This window comes from Bactrocera oleae, chromosome 5 (assembly GCF_042242935.1).
Source record: "Bactrocera oleae isolate idBacOlea1 chromosome 5, idBacOlea1, whole genome shotgun sequence".
Classification (NCBI taxonomy): Eukaryota; Metazoa; Arthropoda; class Insecta; order Diptera; family Tephritidae; genus Bactrocera; species Bactrocera oleae.
This window is the reverse complement of record NC_091539.1, coordinates 45,083,812-45,105,905: the sequence shown is the minus strand read 5'-3', so window position 1 is coordinate 45,105,905 and position 22,094 is coordinate 45,083,812. Positions and strand designations below refer to the sequence as shown.

Below are 22,094 nucleotides of genomic sequence, written 5' to 3'. Positions count from 1 at the left end.
GTTTCCGCCAACTAAGCAGCTTCCTGGAGAGAAAAAGACCTGTTCCAATTTCCAGATCAACTGGCTCAGTCAGAACGACGAACATGGCTAATTCAACTCAGCTCGTCACTCTGATCATTTATACCTTATAATATGTCCTACATTTTCCTCTGAGTATTACAAAATTCGTGTCAAATTTAATTTATCCTGTTAAGGGTGCATGTACGAATTGATGTAGCTGGATGAAACTTGTCACAAACATTTCCTTTTACCGTAAGAAGGGTGGTATCAAAGATTAGCGGAATCGGACCAATGTGACGCCCATAAAATATCTTAAAGAAAACTTTCAAATTGCTATAACCAGGCAAAAAATTAAACTCCAAATGAAATTTGGCACAAGGGCATTGAAGTAAAAAATTGTTTAAAAAGTAGGCTTGATCCTACTCCTTTAAAGTTTGAAAATGAACGAAATCGGAATACAACTACGCCTACCTGAAAATAAATCCGCAAATTTTATACTTGTACAGAGCGATCATTGCGAGAGTATAAAGTATTGACTTACACCCAAACTTAGTATTTTCTAACTTGTCAGTTTGGATTTTGATAAGTTAAAACATCTGGAATTATATTGATACACTGACCTAACTAAGCACTTTTTCAAAACTAACTTCCAAATTAATTCGTTATAAAGGAAGTTCTAATTGTAAACTGGTAATTTTTATCAACATTTTGATATTATTTGAAAGATAATTAGGTAATATTTACGAATCCCAGAGCTTCTTGTACATTTTCCTTTTAAATATTGTATACATGTGCTTTTATTTACTCTTGAAAACCGTCGCCAAACTCAAATTTGGCTCTTGCGTAGTTTCGTCCTTTTCGGGTTGAACCCGACATATCGCTTTTTTATTTGAATTTAAATACAAACATATGAATATATATCTGTGTTAGTTTGTAGTTATAGAAATATATGTGTCTTCGTGGTTAGTCGAATAAATCACAGTTCCTATATCCATATCAGTTCGTATCAGATTACACTTTCAAGTGGATTATGCATACTCTAGCAAAACGGTCTACAATCCCGTACTACGGTTACATGCACAAACACATTTTTAAATGTGACATTTCATTACAATTATATGAACATATTAGTATCCCAAACACTTGTTAGAGGAGTGGAGAAACACTGAGCCATTACAAGTGTCTTGTATTTTGTATAAATCAAAATAAAACAAAATACGTACTTGTATGTAGACAAATTCACAAGAGAAAATATCAAAATTCACACAAAGTGATTCCAGTTAAATTGTCTCGTCGGTTAGTATTTTATTGTGCTCGAAATTAGAGTAATATTCTTGGAAAACCGTCTAAGTTTAAAAATAAAATATGACAAAGTGGGTAGTGGGAAAAAGTACTGCTTTTGCATATAGTATAATAAATGAATAGTATGAGACATTAATGTGTTGCAACTTGGCAGTAGGCTGTGCCGACAGTCAAAGTGGTCTAACACACCAAAACTGTAATTAATTTTAACTGAGTTTGCTTAGTTAAAAATGTATATAAAAATTCTCATATAAATTAGAGTTTATGTTTTTTCTACTTTCTTAGTACAAACAGATTTATCATTGGAATTGAGTATTTCTTACCATTTTTGGCATTTTGTTTAGTTTGAGTCCCAATAATTAGTTAAAAAGGAGAAGCTTTTGTGCCCCGATTTTAACTATGTCAGTGTATTTTTTTTTTACTCTTTTAATAGTTTAAAATATTATTTATCGCTCATATGATATATCACTTATGAAAAATAAACATTGAGTAAAAATTATTTTTTTTTCTTTCTTTTCAGGTTTGTTTATCTATATATACACAAAAGATATATATCTACTCACATATGGGAATTAAGAACAATTGTTCCAGCCACTTTATGGTCTTCCGGGATGACTTCCACGCTTTTAATTTCACATTCATTAATAAAAGAGCAGACTCTTCAACAGTAAACATACAGAAAATTGCAAGGGAGTAGAGACGTATGTTTAAAAAAAGTAAATTCTGCAAAGGGTTATGGGAAATTATTTTTGTATAGCAGAGCGATGTCTCGACGTTGACAGGTGAACTGAAATAAGCTTCACGTGGGCACATCCGATATGCACTGTGTTAGCGTGGAGCCACTTACTATTTGTAATTAGTGCATTTTATTCAACTCAAGCTCTGTTTTACTATGTGAGAATTTTTTATAAAAAGAAAATCTGGGTGGAGTTTTTAGCTAAAAAAACAGATGCGAATTTTTCAAATGCAAGAAAAGGTATGTGCGAGCACTAGAGATTAACTAGAAAACGTGCTGGTGCGTTGATATATGTAAGTGCTCAAAGGAACAAATAATATCTTTAAACGCAGCGACATAACATTGCATTTCATTACTCTCATGACAAAGCTGCAAAGTGAGAAAGACCAATACAGATGGTGCTTTTATATCTCTTATAGCAGACATAGTGGAAGCATGGAATAAAAGCGTCTAAGTCATTGTCATTACCATTGCCTAGGGCAATTGAATCTGCTATCCAGCAGGGGATTTTTCAGTCCCTAAGTTACATTGTGTTGGTTGCATTTACACGCAATGCTTCTGCCAGTTTTAAGTAACATGTATAATATTTTAACACCGTCGTATCGTAAATCTCCACATTCTATATGTTAATAATATGATGCACTTCATTAATAACCTAAAGAGGACTTCTAAAGGTTTGACAGCGATTATCTCAAAAATTCTGGAAATCTAATTTTTTTACCAAAAAAAAAACTCTTTTATTTTTTACTTATGAGTAAAGGAGCAGATTTCACAAAAACTTATTGTTGTTATGCCTCTTATAGTGCATACGTGCTAGCATAGTATTATCTGTAGGTCATAAAGGTACTATTTTTAAAAAAATGACAGGCGATATCCGTTAATCATTATTTTTCTAATTTAAGGAACAGACTTATTGTGAAATTTCAAAAAACTCATAGCTGAATCTATTTAGCTGTTCGTCGGTCTTTCTGTCTGTACGCGAACTAGTCCCTCAGTTTTTAAAATATAGATCTGAAATTTTGCACACGTTCTTTTCTCCCTTAGAAGCTCTCATTTTTCGGAACCACCACACACACTGAACAAAGAAAATGAAGTCCTTGCATGGAAAACTTATTTATTTGACAAGATATATTCACAAAACATCGCATGAGTTATTGCCAAGGCAACGCCACAATCATCGAAGTTATTGTGCAGACCACTATATCATATAGCTGCCTTACAAACTGGCCAATCAAAATCAGTTTTTTGTGAAGGTTTTAACAATTTATGCAGTAACTTTTTTTTTAATAACCAAAAATCTCCCTTTTTGGGCTGTCGCACTAGTTGTGCCCCTTAAGACTTCTCCCTTTTCATATCCAACTATTATTTGCAAAGAACTTAATTTATTGTTTTACATAACGTAGGAATACAATATTTTGTTATTTTTACTGTTAAAATAAGATCGTTCCGTAAAGTTAAGAATAAATCACTACGTTTTTCTCCATGTCTCAATAGTTTTACTTCTGGAATTCATTCCAAACGTCTCATCAACATTGCTGTCATTTCTGTCTTCATGCTCAATTAAGTGCGCAAACGCCGATGACTCCAAAAGGGACGATCAAACTACATTTTCTCTCCATGTCTCGTCTTGTGTGTATTCTCTTTCTCGTTTGCATGTACCTTACAAAAACGATAATTTGGTTGAACAGCTCTGGTTACAACTTCTTAAATATGTACTGGTATTTATCAGCACTGCATGGCGGTTCATCTTTTTACCTCACTGGCTTACTGAATAAAATTGCACAAAAACATTCGCAAATATTCGAATATACATATCAGCTTCTGTGGCCATTACTTTGCATAATACATATGTTGCGTGCCTGCACATGCATCACTCTTAATAGCAAGTAGCAGTGACAGCAAACGAGGTTGACTAATTGTGAAATTGTCGAAAGTCAAGAGCAAATAAGTATGAAACTTTTGCCAAGTCACAAATTACGAAGGCAGTTGCTGCTGCGAAAGCGTTGAAGTAAGCACTACAATGGGAAATTTAATGAAAGGCGTTAAGAGTTGGAAAGTAGAATGATAAAATGTTAAAAGCTTTCAGTTTCCGTTCTATCAACTCAAACTTCAAAATTTCGTTCTGCCGATTTTGAATTCAATGTACTTCAATTTAGTGGTTTTATCTAATTATATATAATATTATCACACTTGAAATTAAATAAATGGCTTGGGCTCATTTCCAAAACTTATAAAAATTACGAGTTTGCCTTAAATTTGTTCAAATAACATCTTCTTCATGAGGCCATACTATTCAAATATTTATATGAAAATTCATTAGTTGAAATTGGTTGAATGTATTTTCAAAAGTCACAGAGATGATTACAAAAATTATTTAACTACTTGAAATTTTACACTTGTCTTCCAATTTGTACCATAGAAATTCTAATGAACCAAAGAGGTGCTGTCGGTTTGTTGACCGTAAAATCTACTAAATACTTAAAAACTCATAACCAAAGGAATGCGGAAATATTCGTTGCGTCAGCAACAAGTCGTGTTACATCGTCTAAGCAGAATGCTAAGCGACACATCAGCCCCAGAAACAACTGCCACTGCAGTCAACAAAATAAAAATACTGAAACATCGATTAAATCATAGGCGCACAGTTGCAACAACAAACGAATAAATGCAATGAGCAGCAATCGGCTATTTAATTTCTGGCCGCCAGCACAATTACAATAGCTGCACCGGGAAAGCATAGAATTTCATTAAAACACGACGCTATTCCTTCTTTCTTTCATATTCCATTCTCTTTTGTGTTGTGCATCGTGCAGACTTGCTAGACAAGTTTCTGCCTACCACTAATTGCTAGACCCAACCAGCGGCTGCGTTGCATTTGATGGCGATTTCAAGTGCCACAGAACATACAATTCATTTTGCCTTTTCAATTTCGCCTATTCTTCTGTTTTGTTTGTCTGAGTTTACACACGGAAACTTTTGTTACCATTATTGTGAAATTCTCTTTTGATGTAGCCATTTGCATTCACAGGAACGACTTCAGTCCGCCAACTTGAGTTAGACAATTTTCTGCATTTCCTTTCATATCACATTCTCAAATTCTTGTAGACTTTATTTAAGCGATGAACAAAAATAGTTTTTATTAGTTGGTTTTTATCCTTACAAAAATAAAATTTTAAATATTTCTATTTTATTATGCAAATTTGCCTATGTTGCAGGAAGAAAATAGATGATAAAATTCAAATATCCTGGTCGCCCCCGCTCCCAGAAGCTACTAGTTTGAGCAACAAAGATTTTCGCTTGTGAACATATTCTTTCTTGCACAATTTTCTTGCTCTTTCCTTTTTGGACGAATTCATATTCTTACCACATATCATGTACAAGTAGATTGCTAGCGTTTTAGGTCGTGACTGCTACTATTTAGTTCAAGAGTTGAAATCGTGGTAGAGTCAATATTTGATATTGCATGAAAGCTTTTTTTAAGTCCATTGAGAATATATTTTATTATTAAAGAAAATTTTCAAAAATCCTAAATTTTTGTATTTGAGTATTTGTTTTAATATCTTGGGTTGATCAATATTAGATGCTTTAACTAGAAATAGTTAAATCCAATAAAAAATAAACTAGTAATATTTGGTTTCGAGAAGTAGATCACTTCACTTGAAAAAGTTGAAATCACCGAGCATTGTGATTTTCTATTATTACATTGAGTTAAATGATTCCTAAAGGAAATATGGTTAAAACTCAGTCATGTAGAATAAAAAATTTATAACGTCCTATGATAAACTTTCTGTTCGAAACAAAACTATTTACTAACTGCTGTAAAATTCTTTTTTCTCTTTATTATACCTTTGAGTATTTGTGGTCAACAAAAGAATAAGAATTAGTTCATAAAATGAATGACCTCCACATAAATATAATTATTGGACGGCAAATTTGTATTGTCTCTAATGTCTTGTGGCGAACTCGGTAGACTCAAAGTGATTTTCACAATGTAATAATATATTGATTTGCTGCAAGCTGCCAGACGATCTATTGTAGTACATAAAATGTATACTCGTATATTAATGAATATCCAACAAAGCAAACAAATTGCATTCTTGGGAGATTTGAAGAGCACATCTTTCAACCACAACACACAGAAGTAATTGTTTACCAAACCTCTGGGACACGCTGATTGCCTGGAGGCAACAGCAGAATCTGCAGAACCAAAAGAAACAAGGTTGTAATTAAAAACAATAAAATAAGTTAATGTGTAGAGTTAGTGAAAGCACGCGAGATAATCACCATTGGACACCTGATGTGACCTCACTGCTTGCTTGCTGTTCAAACAATGACTAAAAAGTGCAACGACGGTCATAAGAAACCAACAAACCAAAGTATCAGTGTGTTTGTCAGATTTTTAAGGAAAAACCAGCTTAAAAGTATACTTACAGACACATATGTGCCAACATATATAAAAATAAATATGTGTGTTCAGCTCAAAGGGTTGTCCGGACGCTGAGTGCAGTAACTGGCCAACGAGTTAAACCTGTTTTTTAGAATCTTGTTTGGAATGTGCAACATTTTACGTTTCCACAATTCGCATTTCCCTTGCTCCATACCTTTTCCCCAATTTCATTTTTCATTCATTCTTTTTCGCCTGTCCGTACTGTTAATTTTTTTTTAGCTACTTGCGGATTCGTTAAGCTTTGTTTCAGTGGCTCCCAGAGCTGTTGATTCATTGCCTGATGATACTCGTACTGTGTAAATTTGCCCCTTCCGCGCAGACTTTTGTGTTTCCTTTGCTTTTAGCATTAGCATACAGAAGCGTTAAACCGATTATATTTATTAATAATAATAAGAGCTTTTAGTATTATTCAACGGCATTTATTTTGTCTAAGTGATGCCTTTCCCTTTTCAGCAAACTATCAAGATTAATTAGGAAAATATTTCGTAACATTGCTTTTGCCGACCATAAATGTTAAAAGTGATTAGCTTTCCTGCTCTGTAGTCTGCTTCTTACCAACTTTTAAACGACTTCTTGCTGAATGGTAAACCAACCGAAACTATACTATTATTGCCCAACCGCATAAACCTAACCTCTTTGTACACTGGCAACATGTTGCACAGAGTATGTGCCCCATAATTCCATTCAGTGGATACTAATATAATAACTAAGTCCAACATGTTGCACAGAGTATGTGCCCCATAATTCCATTCAGTGAATACTAATATAATAACTAAGTCCGTTGTTTGCCAAACAATCTTAAAAGTGGATCTTTTCTATAAATCCTTCTTGAATGATGAATAAAAATGCTTGGAACTTACATTAAATTCACCTCATATCTGTTTAAATTTTCTCACATCTTATAGGTAAATTGATCTGATGCTTCTAAGTTTTCTCTGGCACGAGAGATGTGCAATTCTAAGAATAAAACCGCTGACACTGTGTCCGAAAAAATTTACTCGATATTTCAGATAGACAGAAAGCAAAGATTTTTAACGATGAAGAAATTGTAAACAGGGAATGAAAATTATCTCTTTCTAAAAAAGCGAATAAAGTAGTAGCACATATATAGTTAAAACATCTAAAGGCACAAATGTTATTTAACTTTCCTGGCCCAAAGCAATGTCTGAAATCTTACATCGATATATTTTATTTACGTTTAAACAAATATTATATATTGTTGCAAAGACTGACACATTGTACTTTAATTGTGAAAGAAACACACTAGCACGTGTATGGTACAAGAAGATCGAAACAAATCGCTTTTGTTTACCGACCGACCTACCGACAAGAAAAAGTGTGCCAAAAGCGATACAGAAAAAACACAAACAATCACATGGATTTTGGCGCATACTGCAAAAAAGCTTTTAAAACATCGTAAGTGTATTCGTATGTTTGCAATCAACGACCTGCAAGCGCTGCATTGGAACTGCTGCAGCATCCATTTGTTGCGCTTTTCACTGAACGGAGGCGCTCGCTGCTATGTAACTCGCTTCTCTGCCTCTTCTGCAGCTATTGTTTTGTGTTCTTTCAGAGCTGACTATGCTGTGGAGCAAAGTTGCCCGCACATTTGTTTGAGGTCATTCAAAGCGCTTTGGCATTTTTTAAACATAAAAAGTCTGTTGATTTGTGCAGTGCAGTGTTTCCAATATGTTTCTCATTCGATTAATCATTGTTGTGGCTTTGTCCGTATATAAGTGTGTATGCCATATGCGAGTAGAAGTAAAGTTTAGTTTCGTAAGAAAGTAGGCGAGTGCACCTAAAGGCTCTTTTATACTTTTAGCAAATAGCTAAAGGCAACGTACGAGCACAAAAATATTTTTCTAGCCAAAATTATTCGAAGATATACTTAGTATACTGAATAATATCTACTTGTTTCCAAATGTGACTTAAACAAATATTTCTTAATTATGCCCTGAAAAGAGTATATTGAATTTGAAGAAGGAAACGTCAAAGAATTTTATACAAAGTTTACAATGCATACAACGAGCAAAAATGCAAAAAAAAGTTGCGTTATTATATCCTGGCCAGAGAGAATATTAGGATTGCCACGTTGTTTGTAACACTCAGAAGGACACGTCCGAGACCCTATGAAGCATATATATACATTAGGGTGGGTCACAAAACGAATATCTTTTTTTCGTTTCTCTTCCTAACGGTTTTATATTTTTTTTGTATTATCATATAGAAAAATTCATTTCTCGCATCCAACTACCTGAAAAAATACCTCGTTTCATAGATTTTGAAAGTTTTACCGTAACGTAGCCTTCTCCTCTTATGCATCTGAAAAAATAGTGTGACAGCTACAATCAAAAAGTGTTCATTTCAATAGAAAGGGCTTTTTTCATTTGAGTTGTGGTAAGTGTATATTTGAGAATGTATATACATATGTATGTACGTCTGTACATATGCACACGCATCTGATATATGCATACAAGTATTCCACGAAGACAAAGCTGGTCTGCGTAATTGTGGTAATTGTTTCTTCCATTTTAATTAACTGAACGCGTGTTGCGCTCCTTTAGTACATAGCACAATTACCAGTATGTCTGCTTTAAGCTTTGAAAATATGTGACAAATGCTATCCATAGCACACCGTACATGACAATGAACAGCAGTGTGGGAGTGCTGCAGCATGTGAGATAAGACTTCAGTTCTGATAATAATTACACCTACATATGTACATACATATGTATGTAAAAAAGCATGTATACATACATTGCATACCAGAGTTATGAATAATTATAATTTATGTGAACTAATTTATTTATATACATATAATATGTCATTTATGCACTATTTGGTTAGTAATGCTAATTCAACAAATTTTTTCTTACTTGCTCTAAATATTTATAAATTAACTAAACCTTTACACTAACAATGGAAAATGTACAGTGTAAAGTACCGATATCTTAAAAATTTTCTTACTCTTGCAACATGTTGCTACAGTAGTTTTAATGGTTGTTTGTATCACCTAAAACTGATCGAGATAGATATGAAGTTAGAGAATATAACCCCTAACTTTTCAATAACCCAGACGCCAAATATGTGGACCTCAGTGCGTATGGCTGACTTTTAACGGAAAGTATCTTTCAACTTGTGAGACATATTTCTTTCTGAAATTCTTTGAAAATGTTTATTTGATAATAAACCCTTGTGTCAAAAATGGGTTAGATCGGATGAATACTTCCCTTGGCCCCCCATATACTTGACACATATAATTTGAGAGTTATTTTGATGAAATCGAGAAAGCGTGTTTTTCTAAGCATCGAACAGAGTATCTTTGGGAATAAAATCGGGCGGAAACCTGCCTTAACCCCCATATAAATGATATTCACGATTTTGAAACGTCCTGCTGACTGTACTCCATATATGTATATTTATATATTTATAAAATTGTTTGAAAATAAGTTCTCAAATATACCTGAGCAATGACAAAAATTAATGCAATCAGCCCTCATTTTCTCTGCCTCCATTGATTTTAGTATAATTTTCGCTGACGGGAAATAAAATATAGTAATAAAACTAAGGGAGGCTATGACCTTCAAAATGTTACCAAATTTAATCGTAATCCATTCACGATTTCGTCGAACAATTAAGTTAAACACTTTCACCAAATTTTTTAATATTACCAACTCCTGAAAGTATTTAGCCGGCTTTGAGCCTTGCAAGCTATAAGACTATGAAATGTTCGATTACATCCGAATTTAGCCCTTACTTACATATTAATTTTGTAATTGATATATATATACCTAAATATTTATTATTATATACCTTAAGTTGATTTCGGTCGATCAATTAGTATGGCAGCTATATGTTTTAGTCGTCTGTTCTGAACATTATAATTTGAAACTCTGGGGTTGGCTTGGACAATAATCTGTGCTAAATTTCGTGAAGATAATTTGTCGAATGATAAAGTTTGCCGCAGAAGAACTTGATTAGGATGGGTTAGTTTATAGGGCATCTATAAGCCGTACTGGTCCGATATCAACAGGTTATTCGGAGATTGTAGCGCTGTCTTGGACAATTATCCATACTAAATGAAGATATGTATCTTCTGAAACAAAATGTTTTCGATAGAAAGACTTAATTTTGATCGATCAGTTTGTATTGCAGATATATCCTATCGCACACACTGATTATTTATGGTATATACAATATACTTTATAGGGTCTTCATCGTTTCCTTCTGAGTATTACTTGTACAAACTTCGTGGCAAACGTAATATACGCTCTTCTGGGTATAAGTACTAAAAAACAAGTAAGAAAGGGCTAAGTTCGGATGTAACCGAACATTTTATACTCTCGCAAAGTCAAATGGTATACTCGTTTGAGATTTCTTTGTGGATTGGCTGATATTTTCGGTAGAAGGTCAACTATAGGCACTGAGGTCCCTTATATTTAGTACTTAGGGGCTTGAACAGTTTTGGTTCGATTTAGACAATTTTTGGTCACATACTTTAAAAGTATTATTCACGCAAAGTTTTACCCCGATATAGTCATTGTTGCTTGATTTGCATAGTGGAAAGTGAAAGAATCAGATGGAATTGAAAATGGTGTTACATAGGAAGTAAGCGTGGTTGTAGTCCGTTCGCTCATTTTCGCACTATGACATAGACACATGAAAAGAACGTTATGCACCGAATTTGGTTGAAATCGGTTGAGCAGATCTCAAGATATGGGTTTTCACCTAAAAGTGGGCTGTGCCACGCCCACTGTCTAATTTTGAACGCGGTTCCTATAAAGCCAATTTATACCATCTCAGAGATAAAATTTAATGTCTCTGGCGTGTTTAGTGCTTGATTTATCGCGCTTTTAGTAGTTTTTAACAGTACCGTTATATGGGGAGTGGGCGGAGTTACCACCCGATTTCAACTATTTTCACACCGTCAATAGAAGTGCTAAAAACATTTGCTTCTAGTGAATTTTGTTATTATAGCATTAGCGGTTAAGGAGATATGCACATTAAACCTATTAGAGGCGGGACCACGCCCACTTTTAAAAAAAAGTTTTAACTGCAGATGCCCCTCTCTAATGTGATCCTGCGTACCAAATAACAGTCTTGTATCTTATTGCGGAGCTTAGTTATGGCAAGTTATTTGTTTTTGATTAATGGCGTTTTGTGGGCGTGGCAGTGGTCCGATTACGCCCATCTGCAATACCAACCGTCTCACGGTACCAAGAAACATGTCTACCAAGTTTCATAAAGATATCTCAATTTTTACTCAAGTTAGAGCTTGCACGGACGGACGGACATACAGTCACCCGGATTTTAACTCGTCTCTTCATCCTGATCATTTATATATATATAACCCTATACCTAACTCGATTAGTTTTAGGTGATACAAACAACCGTTAGGTGAACAAAACTATACTCTGTAGCAACAGGTTGCGAGAGTATAAAAACGATCATCAAATTAACTATTTTTTGTTTTTCCAAAGTAGGTCCTATGTTAAAAAAGAAAACAAATTCGTTATTATTTTATGCGGATTCCAACAGTTTTATCAATTAATTGATCAAAAAACTGCCAAAACAATTCGAATTTTTTTATTTAATTCAAACGGAATTTGAGGGTAAACGTATTAAAACTTCAAAGAATATATTTACAAATTCCAAAAACTCATGCAAACTCCGCTTAAACAGCAAAATGAGTCATTGTAAATTTTTATAAATTATCTACATTAATTTGCATAAGTCGTGGCGAAAGCTTGAAGGCAAATCTCACAAAATGTGAGTAATCACAGATAATCTTAGCGTTGCGCATCCATTTTGCTTGGACGGAATACAGAAATATATGCATGCACATCTTCAGAAACTAGTTTGTCATCCGATGCGCTTAAATGTGTAAACCGTTAAAATGACGTCACACCAAAGAAGTAGCAACGCATTCCGTTGAAATGTATAAAACTACATACAAGTATATAAAATTATGTCACCAGCTGACAAAGAGACCGCAGCCCAAAAATGCTCTACAATCCATACAATATTAACTCACAAAAGTTAGTAAGCAGAGCAAGACAGACAGGAAAGTGTGCTGACCAATTATGGGCGTTTCAAAGCCCTATTCCGAGGGCAAACAAAGTGACCGTGGTTAAAGTTCAAGCTGACTCAACTGCTGCGGTCCAGAGGCTAAAGGTTTTCTGAAATGCGTGTGGCAAGTTCCTAATGTTGTTAATCATTTTTTTTTTGCCACAACTACGCGGACAAGAGAGTAATTGTGGTCAGCTAATTATAAATGCACACAAGTTAAAGACCAACAGCAATTTATTTTTTCAGTATAAGATACATACTATATGTATGCAGTCCACACGCAGCCATACTTTAGAATAGAATTGTAAATGGACAATGTTAAGCATAGAATGTTCATTTAGTACTTGAACAATCCTTATCGCATTGCTTGAACTTTCTCTTGAACTAAGAAGACTTTAGTAAAAATGTTTAATAAAATAGTTGCAATAGATCTATGTATCATATACTCGTATATTCGTTAATGTTTATATTCTATCATACACATGATAATACAAACAAATATTCAGAGATGGTAAATTGTAGTTAATTGCTGACTCTTTAATTACTGTACTCTTTCTGCAACTCTGCTGCTTCCAAGTTTTTATAGCGATAAATTAGTTGACGCAGCAGTTGTAGGCACATCACTGCCCTCATCAATTGATCCCAGCAAATATATTTTTCATCGAGTAAAGTACTAAATTATGATGACTGCGGCCAACCAGCATTGCACGCTGCATTGTGATTGGAGAAAATTGCAACAGTTGTCTGTATACATATGTATCATTATTATACCCTGAACAGGGTATATTAAATTTGCCGAAAAGTTTATCGTACATCGTATGTACATGTATGTAGGTATAACTGATCTGCATGACTAGCTGAATCGAGCTAGCCGTCCGTCCGTCCGTCTGTCTGTATATACGCGAAGTAGTCTCTCAGTTTTTGAGATATCGCTCTGAAAATTTGCACACGTCGTTTAATTCTCAAAAAGCTGCTCATTTGTCGGAACCGCCGATATCGGACTACTATATCATACATATATAGGTATTTCAATTGATAAGATATCTTCACAAAATTTCGCATAGATTATGACTCAACGCTATATTATCCGTAGAAATCTTTTATATCGGACTACCATACAAACTGAACGTTAAAAAATATTATTATTATGATTATGATTATTGCCCAAGGCAACGCTACAATATCCGAAAAAGTTTTCCAAATCAAACTACTATATGATATAGCTAAAATACAAGCTGAACGATCAAAATCAAGTTCTTGTATGGAATCTTCTTTATTTGTGAAGGGTATTCTAGCTTCGTTGCAATGGAAGTTAACGTTTTTTCTTGTTTTTTTACCATTTTAACTTACAATTACTGGGAGTTTCAACTTAACTGATATATTTAAGAATAAAATTCAACATAATGGTTAAATAGCGTATCGTCAACTAAAATGTTAAATAGTGAACATCACGTCTCATAAGTTACCAGGGAAGAAAAACTTATACTTGTAAGAAATTAACTACTCAATTATATAAAAGGGAAGTACTCATATTGAAACAAAAGTAGAATTTTGATTATGACTTGATTATACCAGACACCGTAAGTTTAAAATTTTGTACATTGATGTATAATGTGGTACTGAATTTGAATCAATAAAAAACTCAATTTCGAATTGTTTGAAGATAAGTTGTTTTGCATTTTGGTTGACGATATATTGTTTGTGACTTCTTTATAACATTCCTAAGTAACTGGTTTCTTCATCGCTGTTCAACCCTTTTTCGACATTTCTGTGTTTAAATAGAAGAAAAATTATATGATAATGAATGAATGGGAAAAACACTATATGTTTCCAGCAATGTCATAAATTAATTTTTAATGAGCGCAATGAAAAGTTTCTTATAATACTTAATTGTTTTTTTGTGTCTCTCTAAACTTAGGTAGGAGCGACTAAAACAATCAAATAGTCTAGCATAACGAAATAAAGAGACAGAAAGAACACAGGCGAAATTCTCTCTTTAAACACTACATATCTTATATTAAATTTACTGTATAAATTTATCGTTTATACATACTTATGTTATATAACGAAGAAAGGGCTAATAAAGAAATGGCAACTATTCACAAAATTTGATTTCTAACGCAGACTCTTATTCTAAATAAAAGGTGTTACGTACTCCAAATCAATCAAAATTAATTTATAAACAATCATACCTGAGACATACTATCCAAAAAGTAAGTGTGAATGAACTGGAGAGCAGAAGTTAAGTAAACAAACAAATACGTTTTGTTTTGATCTTTGTTATTCTTGCTAGCTCTTTTTTCTTAATTTATGTTCATGTCTACAGCTATAACTTTCAAAAGAAGCGTTGAAAAATCCAAAATGTCTGCCACAATTTTTGTATTTTCCATGATTTTGCACAACATAGGAGATCGGAGTAAACTTTGCCGTATAAATATTTAAAAATGTGTGCGTTGGAAAATGTAAGCAAACAAGTTTTCTTGTTGATTTCTATTTCTCTCCTTTTCATTTTACGGAATCATTGACAAAGTATTTTGGGGGTACATACAAGTACTTGTTTGTATGTATGTTTATTTGTTCTCAAAAAAATTGTGTAACTTTAAATTTGTTTGTAGCTCACTTTTCGCTAGAATAACCACAAATAGTAGCAACATATTGCTTCTATTATTGTTAACAACTTGTTCAATTATGAACGTTTTGTTGGAAGCTTTTAAATAACAAAATGTTTAACATTATGGTTCAAATTTTATATTTAATTAAAAATATAAATTGGACAAGGTGGATAAGTCAACACTTTAAAACAATCGAGAATTTGAAGTACTTCAGCTAGAACTTAAAAATATCGTTTTACAAAATAAATAAATAAATATTTCCAACTTAAGTTTATCTTTAAGAACTCTACTTATAAATATAAATTATATTTTTCGTAACCTTTTCAAATTCCACAGAGTTTATCCTTTAATAGTTGTTGCTTATTAACTTATCTACCATTTTATTTCATGAGCAACAATTTAGAGTTATTTCAGTAGCAGCAACTTTAAAGTTCTAACACTGTCCAGCAAAACCGAATTGTTCAGAGTATCGGACCGATTTAAGTCGCATATAGCATCGGTTTATTAAGCCTGGCAGAAAAATATTACACGAGGGTTGCCTTTTATTTGGCGTGATTTGGTAACCGTATACATACTCAGAACATTTTGGCATACGAGTGCTATTTGTGTTGTTTACAGTAGCTTAAAATATTCATTTCAGTCAAAAATGGAATTAAATCGCGAACATTTTCGCGCGAATATTCTTTACAACTTTCGACATGGATTAACTCAACAACAATGCATTAATGAACTTAATTCAATTTTTGGCTATGAAGCTCCAAGATATGGTGAATTTAATCGAGTTCGTTGATGCTGTGCGGCGCAAACTGATATTGAAAGATCGTCATGTGACCTATCGTGAGATTGAGAGAACTATAGGCAATAGTGGGACCAGCATATATTCAATTTGCATGAACATTTGACAGTAACAAAAATTTCTTCCTATTTCGGATCCCACATAATTTGTCATTGCTCAAAAAAAATCTAGTGTCGATTAGTCGAGAGAAATCTAAAAGAAAATACGATAGCGGTCGAAAGACGTCTATGACATCGTGACAGATGATGAATGGTTGAATGACTTCTTTTTGAGGCTTTTGATATGTTCAGAAGGCATGTTTTGAAGACACCTCAATCAGAGCGGCAAAAGCGCTTCGACAATTGGTTCAAACGCACTCAAAAGTGTATAGACCTAAGCAAAGAATAGTTTAATAAACAAAGCGATTTTCGATAATAATAATATGTGCTTTTGTTCCCTTATCCCGAAATATAAAAGGCAACACTCGTACACCATTGTACTATGAAAAGTATGATGTTCACAATAAGGTCAATTTCGAAATTCGAAGGAAAATATTTCAACTTTGGAGATTAGCTTCGATAGACGAATAAACTAATTTTTCTTATGGCGTTATTTATCACAAAAACTTGGTAATACAATCACTGATATATCACATATTAATTATTTGTATACTATTCTTGCAACATATTGCTTAAGAGTACGATAGTTTTGTTTTTGTCCATGTGATCTGTAACTTGAGTAAAAATTGAGTTATCGTAATAAAAGTCTGCACACGTGTTTCTTGGACGAGTTCGAAAATGTTTGTAATCGGACCACTGCCACGTCCACAAAACGCCTTTAATCTAAAACCAATAAAATGTCATAACTAATTACTAAATAAAGATCTTACGCCCAAAAATTGTCGAAATCGGACTAAAACTTTTCAAGAACTCAAGCGCCATTAATTCATATATATGTATATATTATATATATATTATTGAAATTCGAGGAAAACATTTCTTTGTTAATAATATACCCTGGTGTCAAAAATGGGTTGAGTTGGATCAATACTTCCTTTAGCCCCATATGAGTAATATAAAGATTTTCGAACTTCCAGTTAACTTTATAACACTTATATCGGCCCTTCAATTTCTCTGCCCTCATTAATTTTAGTATAATTTTTGCTGACGAGATCTAAAATATACTAACAAAACTAAAAGAGTCCATGACCTTCAAAATTAGTTAATATGATACCCAATTTGATTGTAATCCTACAATTTCGTTCACGATTCGATCTAACAATTTAATTGAATCCTTTCGCTATATTTTTTAATATTTCGAACAGCTGAAGCTGCCTTTGCTGAAGCTGCCACACCCAAAGGGAGGAAGGGTACCTTACTTGTTAATACAGGATGTATCACCCCCAAAAATTTAATACTCTCTAGGTAAATTTTCAGGCTACTAGGGTTAGTGATTGCAGTACAATTTTAAATAATTGATAATATACAAACATTTCGTTCATACTTAGTGTAATATAGCATATTCATCAAAAAGATTGGTGTTATTATATATGTAGGTATATGCAAGATTTAATCAGATCAGTTAAATTAAAATTTCGAATTGTTTTAGAATAAGTACAAAATCGCTGCAGCTGGCAACAATCAGCATTACGATTTATCGGCTGTGAAAATAGAAAATCAATAGTACATACCCACAATTTTTATTTAATTATCAATTGTTGAACATCCACATATACTTATGCTGGATGTTATAAATATATGTATATGTATTTATACCTATGTATATACTTAGTATTATATAATATATACCTACACTTGTAACACATGTTTTTCACATAAAGCCAATGAATGCACACGTCTCTGCTAATGAAATTGCTATAGTAGGAAGCCAAAAAACTATTTGAGCATAACAAAGGTATATACTATATGTGTATGTATGTATGTATGCGTAATATAAATCGAGCACTTGAACTTTGTTCTTCGTTTTTCCGAAATTAAATTTTATTTAAATTTGTTGGATGTACAGTCACAGCTGTTGTTATGTTAAAAACGAAAATGTTTCATAAAATTTCTTTAAAAGAAATAGTAAAACCTCAAAAATAACAGAAATATTGATAAATAACTGCGTTGGAACGAACTTCTTTTGTGAAATTTTATTCATTTGTATAGCAATTTAATTTTCTTAAGAAAAACAAAACCGCAAAAACTTAACCCTCGGGGGAACCGAAGCTATAATATTGGCGATTTCGATCTTGAGGATACACCACGTCCTAGATGGACTCTGCAAGCCGATGTGAATAAGATAAAGTCGTTGGTTCATGCAAATCGTCGAATAACAGCACAAAGGTTGGTAAAAAATTTAATTTGTTTAACGCGACCGTTCACAAGCACATGAAACGTCTAGGATTAATTTCAAAGCTTGACATATGGGTTCCTCATGTACTTACAGAACGAAATTTGCTTCGTCCCTGTGATCTGCTTATCAAAAGTCAAAGGAGTCATCCATTTTTGAAGCGCATTGTTATTTTCGACTAAGAGTGGGTTGTTTACAAGAATGTAAGGTGCAAAAGGATGAACCTGTATATGATAAACCAAGTCGAAGGCCGATAGTCACCAAAAAGAGTTTATGTTGGCGGTTTGGTGGGATTTCAAAGGGATTGTTTATTTTGAGCTTTGCCCGAGAATATCCTGATTAATTATGAATTGTATTGTGATCAGCTGGACAAATTGAGTGATGCACTCAAACAGAAGAGCCCCGAATTGAACAATAGAAAAGGTGTTCCACCAGGATAATGCGAGACATCATACAAGTTTAATGACTCGCTAAAAATTCATCTTAATAAAGCTCTGTAACACCAGTATGCTTTCGCACAAGAGTTCGATTTTTGGCAAGATATGTGATGACTGGTCACAATCTGAGCTAAACGTCTAAATTATATTTATATATAATATTTTTATTATATTTAGACCGTTCCTTTATTCGGTAGCGACGGTGTTGTCGACTACCACGAACTATTTAAATAATAGTTATTTATTTATTATCACTACTTTTACTATAAGTAGTTTGAATATTTATGTGCGTTGTGATTGGTAGCGACGGTGTTGTCGACTACCACGGAATTATGTTATTTTAAATAAACACAAGTTGAGTTCCGTTCTTAAACTGTTTTATTAAAATTACATTTCTCTTATTTATAACCTACTATTACTATCGCCGCTACTGCCATTGACGCTGCTTTTCTAAGTTTCTGCTGACGCCTAAGCTTGTGTAAGGCATTGCGTTACATCCGCCGGTCACACGTTCGGTGGCTACTGCAAGGTGTTGAATTGCGGCTGTCGGTCATTCAGAAATCCAAACTGCATAGGTTGCAATTTTGGCAGTTCAAAGACTGACTTAGTTAACTATTGTTAACTTACATGTTGAGTATTGACACTGAGGAAAATTTCCGTTCTTCGTTCGACACGATCAGGTAGCGAATCATACGAGTAACATAACTTTGAAGAATGTATAGAAAATAACGGCTCAATTCTCTTAAAAGCTTTTAACAAAGTCTTGCTCTCTAGAATTACTAAATCCATCTTAAGCAAGAATCACTTTGGAGTTCAGCGAGGAGTATGTGCAAATCTCTGGCAGCTACGGTACTACCCGTGCATATAAATCGCTTCTAAAATATTTTATCTTTATTGCTGTTCTTTATTCAGAAATGTAACCTGTTGCGTTGCCATTAAAGTAGTGATAATTTTGTACTACAACGTAGTTTTCCCTTTAAATCTTATATGTACATCTTAAAATAGTAAGGTATTTTATTGCTTATGGAAGTTTGAGCAGTACATCAAATATATGTTACAAAATGTGCTGTGGTTGCACATAAAAAATCAAAGTCTTTATAAATGTAAACTACTGCAGTAAAGAACTAAAAGTGGAAAAGAACAACAAACAAAAGTGTCGATTAAAAATAAAAGGAGCACGCAGCATAAACCACATATGTATGCAAATACTTACCCGGTAGGGAAATGCAGTGATATGAAACTGATTCATTTGTTATAAATATATCGAAGACCATTAGCAATTTGTTCATGCTACTAACTGACGAATTAAACATTACGATATGCTGTCTGAATTGTTAAAATATTCATAACAAGTACAAAGAACTCGAAAATTTTTGTTCACAGTACCCTTTTTACATACGCTGCCATATAAATGTAATGAGTTCCCACATATGCTGATGTATTTTATACAAGACTCCGTCCGACTAGCTTTGTTTCCATACTTCTCTGAACACTGTGTGCATGCTGCACCAAAAGCCTTCATATAACCGGACTTGAAACACAACATTTTATTTATAAACTATGTTTAAAAGACTTTAACATCTGGTACTAGTGACCGCCAGAAGTAACGAGACGGAAAACAGAATTGCTTTTACAAGACAACTAAACAAACGAAGAAACATAACAGATAAGCGCACGAGCACATAATTACGAGTATATGACGCAAATGAAAGTGAACAACATACGAGGTGTGTTCAAAGGAAAAGGTGAATTTTGAATTTTTTTTTAAAGTACTTATTCCCTTCAAAGTAAACTCTCTTTTGAAAATAGAAAAAAGTCGCAGAGAACCAAATCTGGTAAATACGGTGGTTGAGGCATGATTACGGTTTTGTTTTTGGTTCCTAAGCTATACTAATGCGACATTGCTTTTGCTCAAAATTTAGAAATTTCGGAACAAACTTCGCTGGCACACGTTTCATGCTCAAAGCATTCGAGAAAATTGTGTGGCATGAGCCAATTGGTATGCCAACATCCTCTGCAACTCCCTAATAGTGATTCGACGATTTCAAAGAACAATTTGTGCACTGTTTCAATGTTTTCTTCGCTTGCTGACGTGGTCGTCCAGGATGCTCATCGTCAGCAAAAGGCCGAGGCCTTCTGTAAAGCGCTTTTACCACATATAAACACTTTTTTGAGACAAAGTGGACCCACCGAATGGAAAATTTAATACATATTCTGTGACTAACCTTCTCTGTTGTCAAAAACAAACTACTAATCGAAATTGTCTCCTAATACAAGCACATGATAAACATATGTGTCCGTTTATAAAAAAAAAAACATAATATCGATAGTCGAATGTACACAGCCCGCTAAAAATCAAAATTCACCTTTTCTCTTGAACACACCTCGTACATATGTAAACACCGCACCATACACAGAGGAAGACATATATTATATATTATTTTTAATGTAGCATAACTGTAGCCAATGTTTAGGAGAATCGCGGTGTCTACTTTAAAAGGCGACAGAAAGTAAAACATCTCAGCCAAAATCACAAACAGACATGCCTTCATAAGTGCATAAATTCGAGTGCTAGGCCGTAGCTCATCAACATCCCCAGCGGGTGTTGTTTCCAACAACTGGTGCTATTACCCAGCTTCCGCCTTTGGTAGCTAATGCATTACGCCGCATTTTTTTAGATCTCATTCACCATCTGTTTATTTATCATATTTTTATGGTTAATGAATTTTTTGGATATTACGCATGCTGCGAGTAGAGTTGCTAAGATTTACATAGCAAGATGCTTTTGGTGCTGCCACATTGAAAATGTGTAAAATATTTCTGAAGAAGGTAGTAAATCACAGTTGTCATTTTATAAATTCTTATGGGACAACTGGAACATTAAGTCATGTATAGTTACATACGTATGTGCATATATTATATTTAGATTAATGTACATTTTTTTATATGAAGGCGATATTAGAATATTAAAATGTGCGGCGACATACCAACATTTATCTCTGACATACATATTATATGTATAGAAATAACAATACGAAAATTAAAATAATGTATATGTTAAAAAATGTGAAGATGAATGAAGATTCAGTATTCAAAATGACGACTTTAAAAATGTATCTATTACTATAAGTACCGTATCACATTTTTAGGTTTTCTACTAAAAGTACACAGTATGCAAATATTAGCTGTCTTCGATTCGCCAAGCGTTATTCTCCAGCGAATCGAAGAAACTATACCAAATGCTCAAACAAACGGGCAGCACTTGTGGTGCAATCCTGTGTTACCATATCTTCTGTGTTATCATCAAAAATGTTATTTTCTTTTTTAGTAGAGAACTTTTGCGTTAGAAAAAGTGGCTGTAACC

At 33.6% G+C, this 22,094-nt stretch overlaps 1 protein-coding gene and 1 long non-coding RNA gene across 14 annotated transcripts in view; one reads left to right on the top strand and one right to left on the bottom strand.

Moving 5' to 3' along the window:
- The window catches only part of sdk (sidekick cell adhesion molecule), a 98,017-nt gene that overhangs the window by 18,856 nt on the left and 57,067 nt on the right, over positions 1 to 22,094 (top strand). The window lies entirely within an intron of this gene.
- LOC138857448 (uncharacterized) lies at positions 19,091 to 20,332 on the bottom strand. Its single transcript, XR_011396527.1, has 2 exons — positions 19,944 to 20,332; positions 19,091 to 19,854 (listed from the first exon to the last, which is right to left on the bottom strand). It is a non-coding gene; the product is annotated as an uncharacterized lncRNA (long non-coding RNA).